The following is a 6,957-nucleotide window of genomic DNA, read 5'->3' on the forward strand; positions in this document are numbered from 1 at the left end:
TTACAATGAAAAGCTACAAATAACTGCTGGCATATACTATACACACCAATGGAAACTGTATTTTTATTGTTATTATAAAAGTGATGTGTAGAGGGGTTACATTTGCATAAGTCAGGTAAAGAGTACATGAACTGATTTCTTTTGAACAGTACACACAAATTTTTTTGTTTGGGCATTGTTTTGCATTACCGACTTTATTGTTTATATTTTCACAAACACTTCTTTAAAACTTGACTTGGCTTTCATGAGACTCTTATCTCCAATTAACTATTAGAAAACCATAAGTAGTGATGTGGCTCATGTGGTAGAACACTAGCCTTGAGTAAAAAAAGCTCAGGGAAAATGCTCAGGCCCTGAGTTCAAGCACCATGACCACCAACAACAACAATAAAAAGTGATGTTTGTCTCTCTGAACCTGACTTACTTCACTTACCATAATTTTTCTAGGTCTACAGGTTTCCCTGCAAATGATATAACATTTTTCTTTCTAGCAGATGAGTAAAATTTGTATCTATCTATCTGTATCCAAATATCTTCTTTTCTTGACTCATTGATCCATTGTAAGGCATCTGGTCTAGTTTCAAGCCTTGGCTGTCATGATTAGTGCCATAAGGAATATGCATGTTCAAGTATCTTTACCATATCCTGACTTGCAATGTTCTAGGCAAATGCCCCAAAGTGCTATCATTAGGTCATAGTGAAGTTCTATATTTAGTGTTTTGAGGAATCTTCAGAGTGCCTTCCAGTGTGGTTTCACTAGTTTATATCCCCTCCAATAGTGCACCAGGGTTCCTTTTCCCCCCAGAATCCCTACCAATATTTTTTTAGTGCTTGTTTTCTCTATGCTGCCCAATCTAAGTGGGGTGAGATGAAATCTAAACATAGTGTTTTTATTTAATTAAATTTAATGTAAAGGTGATGTACAGAGGGGTTACAGTTATATAAGGTAATGAATACATTTCTTGTTGAACAGTGTTACTCCCTCTTCATTTTTTTCCCACTAAATATAGTTTTCATTTGCATTTTCTTTATGGATAGGGATGTTGAACATTTTCTCATGTGTTAAGAGGCAATTCTTACTTTTTCTTCTGATAAGTTTCTATTTAGCCCTTTTCCCCATTATTCTTGGTTAATTAATGGGGGGGCTAGCTCCTTGTATATTCTGGATATTAGGCTCTTATCAAAAGGTAAAGATTTCCCATGCTGTAGGCTGCCTTTTTAGCTTAGTAACTATATCTTTTGCTGTGCAGAAACTTTTTAGTTTGATGCAATCTCATTTTCATGTTTCATTGCCAATTTGTTGAGCCCCAAAACTCTACCCAGAAAGTTCCTGTCGTGTGTGTGTGTGTGTGTGTGTGTGTGTGTTGTGTGCCAGTCCTGAGGCTTATACTCAGGTCCTAGGCACTGTCTCTGAGCTTCTCTGCTCAAGGCTAGCACTCTACCACTTGAGCCACAGCTCCCTCCCCACCTTTTAGGTGATTAATTGGAGCTAAGATTCTCATTGGCTTTCCTGCTTGGGCTAGCTTTGAACCACAATCCTCAGATACCAGTCTCCTGAGTAACTAGGAATAAAGGCCCCTCCTCAGGGCACCAGCTCCGTTATGGCTTACTTTTAAAATTATTTTTCCAAAACTTTCATGCTTTCCTTGTAAAACATGCCTTGTAAGTTATCCACAAATTTTTGCCAATTGCATTAAAGAGACCAATGGCCTTGGACTATAGAAAATTAATAGAAAAAAATGAGAATTCTATTTTATTTTTTAGTTTTTAAAGGGTAACTTTTTTTTTTTTTTTTTTGGCCAGTCCTGGGCCTTGGACTAGGCCTGAGCACCATCCCTGGCTTCTTCCTGCTCAAGGCTAGCACTCTGCCACCTGAACCACAGTGCCCCTTCTGGCCGTTTTCCATATATGTGGTGCTGGGGAATCGAACCAAGAGCTTCATGTGTAGGAGGCAAGCACTCTTGCCACTAGGCCATGTTCCCAGCCCTGGATATCCATTCTTAATTACTTATATATATTCTTTGTTTCAAATATGTTTTTAAGTTTGTAAAGCATTAAATTTCTGTACTTTTGAAAGCGGTCATTCAGTCAAAATGAAGCTGATGTACAGTTACAAATATTTCTCTACATACATTGTAACTTTAAAATGTTAATAATAAAATGACACTTTATCAGCAAAAGCAAAAAATATACAAAAATTTGCTGAGGTCTGTTTCAGGCCAAAATTTCTGTATTGCATTTCTAAGTTCCTTTTTCTTAAAGAAATTAACACTTCTGTGTCATTTTAATTATAAAAAGTAATCATTATAGCAAAAATATCTTAAAATCTGATGCACGCAGTTACTGCAATGTCACCCGTCCCTCTGAATCTTGTTTGTATAGTACATGACTCTTATGACTCAGAAAAATTTTTAACTTCTGTACATTTTCCTGTTCTTTTTTTATATGATAATACAAATCTCGCATAGTAGTGTTGGGAGCCGAGCCGGCAGCAAAGCTCATCCTGACTTCTGGCTATGGTGTTATCTCAAGAAATGTGCAAGGATAAGGCTTACTTAAAAGACAACACAAGAGTCTGATTTATGCTAACTATTCAACCTTATTTTGTCATTCCTGCCACCTGTTATTGCCGACTTCAAGGCTTTCTTGTTTTCTTAAACTTAGGTAACCCTATGCTATTCCCTGGTTCCTAATCTGCATATAAGCTGGAAGTTAAAAATAATCGGGGTTACAGTCTTGAGCTACAAACTGGAGCTGCAGTCCTCCCGAACCCTGTCTTTTGTCTTTTCTTCACCAAGCTGGCTTCTAACCAGGCTCCTCAGATCTCAGCCTATTGAGCAAGTAGGATTACAGGCTTGAGCCACCAGCACTACACTTACGCTGTAAGTGCAGTGTAATAATACTAGACTGATAGAATGTCGTAAGATGTGGTTTTAATGCAAGTCAGACAAGGCAGTCAGGGCTTGGTGTCCCAGCTGCAGTTCCGGCTCTTTGGCCCAGTCAGCGGGGAGAGGGGGAGCGGAGGAGCTCAGCCTGGTCCCGGGCACTCTCCCCGTTGTACCGGAGGGGAAACGGAGGCCCGGTCACATGACTGCAGAGGTAGCCAAAACAAGAAATGTTGTCAGCCCTACTAAGAACTCCCAGAAAAGGACGTCTGGGCAGCCCAGGCGGGAAGCTGGTGGACACCAGCCCTGTGGGAGGGGCGGGGCGGGCGGGCGGCTGGGGCTGAGACTCAGGGAGTGGTCACTGGGACAGCCTGGGCACTGCAGCAGGAGGGGGACACGGTGGCCCGGCTGAGAGACCTCCCAGCCCGAGGGCAGCGTGCAAACTGGAGTCTCCGGGAAAGACTCGGGTTCCGGGCACCCGGTGGCTGCTGATGCTACAGCGACAACTGAGCTCCCGGCAGGCAAGGGTGGAGAGTGGGCTTGGTGGCCTGGATCCTCAGGGACTGCGGGGTGGGAAAGGAGGGGTGAAGCTCCTAGGGGTCCACGAACCAAGGAATGAGGAGGGCTGGCTTGTAAGAGACCACCACTACCCAGCTGGACCTGAGAGGCAGGGGAAGAGTGGGGGTCGGGGGACCCTGGAAGGACATAGGTCAGTGTTGGGAACTGGGCACCTCTTCCTGCCAGCCAGACAACTTCAGTGACTTTTGACCTTAGCGTTCCCTCGGGCCAGTTGGGACTGTTTGCTCTCCTAACAGCCTGTGGACTCAGGCTGAGCCTAGGAACACAGGCCCACAGGAACTGTCTGTTCTTTGCCCAGGGCAGTAGCATGGACTCCAAGAGCAGCCCACTGACCACACATGTGCTAAGACACCGCCTCGGGGCTCCCGGCTCAGGGCCTCTGCCTTCGTTTATCCAGGCTGGAAGACCTCACCCAGCAGTGGACAGAATTGAGGAAGAGGTAAAAGGCATGCCCTGGCTTCATAGGAGGTATCCAGAGAACGTGACCTTCAGTGCAGGACCCTACCTTACAGCCAGGAGCACAGATGCTAAGGGCTGGAGGACAGAGCTGGCTGCTGTACCCCACTGTCCTCTTAGCCATGGAAGCGCATTGCCTGGGCTCAAGGTCTAGCTTCACAGCCTAGGCCTAGGCCTAGGCCTACTGACTTGTTTTTTCATGAGATAAGGCAGATAGTAACAAAAGCTATAGTTCTGAAGGATGCTATGAAGTGTCTGAAACATCTTTTCTGTTCAGCAGTCTCACAGACCCTTGGGCCTACTGAGAAGGTGTTTGCACCTCTTTCGAGAGCTATTGGAGAGAACTGCTGAGTTACAGGCAGAGGTGACATCTGAACACTAATTACATAGCCATGATTAACTTATAAGTTTGTGCCAGGATGCACACTGAATACATTTATGCCTGCTTTCTTTATTCACCATTCATCTTGTAGTCCAGTGGTAATTTTCCTTTTTATAGGTGGGAAGACTGAGGCAGTAGTGATGAGGTGACTACTGGAATTTCAAGCCAGACTCATCAGGCACTGTGCTCATCAGCTTTGATGTGCACTGAAGCATGGGCTCTGAACCCTGCCACTAGCCCAAGTACAGGCTCTGCTATACTTGCCATTCCAGTTTCAGGTTTCCCAAGCCCACAGAGGCTGGCCTATGCCCCTGGGGTTCCCATGAGTGGGGTCCCAGAACACTCACCTTGAAGCAGGCAACCTTGGTTTCCAAAATTCTAACCAGGAATGGGAAAGGGAACAGGGCTAGAGTCAGAGACTCCTACTCAATGGATCATGTCCAAATGTCTTACTGCCCCCTTCCCATCCATCCCTTCACAAAAGCCGGGGTGGGGGGGGAAGTGGCAAGATAACATCTTTCTGTCTTTTTTTTTTATTTCCTCCACCAGTCTTAGGGCTTGGACACAGGGCCTGAGCACTGTCCCTGGCTTCTTTTTGCTCAAGGCTAGCACTCTACCACTTCAGCCACAGCACCACTTTTAGCCTTTTCTTTATATGGTGCTGAGGAATCAAACCCAGGGCTTTATGCATGCAAGGCAAGCTCTCTACCGCTAAGCCATACTCCCAGCCCTCCCTGAACTTCTTTTGCTCAAGGCTAGCACTCTACCACTTGAGCCACAACACTGCTTTTTCTGTTTATGTGGTACTGAGGAATCAAACCCAGAGCTTCCCGCATGCTAGGCAAGCACTCTACCACTAAGCCACATTCCAAGCCCATACTCTGTTCTTTCTAAATCACTGTGGGAGACACATTGAGGACCATAGGTCTCCAGAACCCTGGATTCAGATGGCTCACACCTGAAATCCTAGCTACTAAAGAGGCTGAGGTCTCAGACTCACAATTTCAGATCAGCCCAAACAGGAAAGTTTATGAGACTCTTACCTCCAATTAACCACCTAAAAGATGAAGTAGAGCTGTGGCTCAAGTGGTAGAGCACTAGCCATGGACACAAAAACTAAGAGACAGTACTCACAGTGAGGTCAAGCACCAGTACCCTCACATACATGCAATTTTTTTTAAAGCAGAGCGAGAGATCAGCCCATTCCATGTTAATCCTCCATGTATTGTGGGTAGAATTAGTTACTGACCGAGATAGCAACATACAATATACTATGTAAAACACAGGTTATGAAACAAGACATGCTGTATTTCACATTTTGTTAATGAACATACTTATGCATAAAGAAAATGCCAAATACAATTATTACTTCTAGTGTACACAGTCTGAGAGGTTTTGTTGTCCAATTGCTCCTCTGCCTTGGTGGTTCCCTAAATAGGCAATTCAGTGGTGTCCCTAGAAACAGTCCACTGTTTCTGATTACTCACAAAGATGAGAGATTTATCTGGGGTTGCAAATCCACAACTGGGGAAGGATGGCTCTTTGTCCCTTCTCTGCAGCCCATCTTCTCTCCAGCTACACAGACACAGATGGCCGATACCCTGGACTCCTGACACCAGGTCAAATGAAGCCAGGCACCTACAAACTGTCTTTCGACACTGAGGCTTACTGGAAGAAAAGGGGCCAGGAGAGCTTCTACCCATATGTGGAGGTGAGAGCTATGGGAGTTGTGGGAGGACCTTGACTCACTGATGTGCAGGCCAAGCCTGCTTGCAAGGCCTCATCTGGGTCATGGAGACACTGGTCCTATTCCTCAGAGGGCAGGGCAATGGTAGACTGGTGAGCTCACTGCTTGACCTCACAGAAGAAAGGTATCCTGGGACCCGAGGAATCATTATACTTCAAGATGACACCTCCTTGCCCGAGTTGCTCCCTGTATCAGGCTTTGTAGACAAGTTGTCACCTGAGTCCAGCACACAGCTCTCAGGGCTTTGCCACAAAACCTCCCCCTGAAGCTTCAAAGCACCTGGCTTATTGCCCATCCAGCAAAGCCTAGGAGTGGTATGGCTGGGTCATAGGGTAGGTCTATATTGAGCTTTTTGAGAAACCTCCATACTGTTCTCCAAAGTGGTTGTACTAATTTGCACTCCCACCAACAATGGAGAAGGGTTCCTCTTTCCCCACAACCCCTCCAGCATTTGTTGTTGCCTGAGTTCAGAGTATAGGCCATTCTAACTGGGGTGAGGTGGTATCTCAGGGTTGTTTTTATTTGCATTTCCTTTACTAGCAGGGATGTTGAGCATTTCCTCATGTGTTTCTTTGCCATTTTTATATCTTCTCTTGTGAAGTCTCTCTTTAGCTCTTTTGCCCATTTCCTAATAGGTTTATTGGGCTTGGAGGGGCTTAGTTTTTTGAGTTCTCTATAGATGACCGATATCAGGCCTTTGTCTGTTGCTGTGCTGGTAAATATCCTTTCCCATATCGTTGGCTGTCTTTCTATTTTGGTGGCTATGTCCTTAGCTGTGCAGAAACTTTTTAATTTGTAGTAGTCCCATTTGTGGAGTCTCTCCCCTATTTGTTGTGCCCCTGGGACTCTATTCAGGAAGTTCCTTCCTGTGCCTATAAGTTCTAGCGTCTTTCCTATTCTGTCTTTCA

The 6,957-nt window shown here is 45.0% G+C and overlaps 1 pseudogene; it reads left to right on the plus strand.

Moving 5' to 3' along the window:
* Positions 1-3,771: 3,771 nt before the first annotated feature.
* Positions 3,772-6,249, plus strand: LOC125363346 (annotated as a pseudogene).
* Positions 6,250-6,957: the final 708 nt, after the last annotated feature.

Source organism: Perognathus longimembris, chromosome 14 (genome assembly GCF_023159225.1).
Source record: "Perognathus longimembris pacificus isolate PPM17 chromosome 14, ASM2315922v1, whole genome shotgun sequence".
Classification (NCBI taxonomy): domain Eukaryota; kingdom Metazoa; phylum Chordata; class Mammalia; order Rodentia; family Heteromyidae; genus Perognathus; species Perognathus longimembris.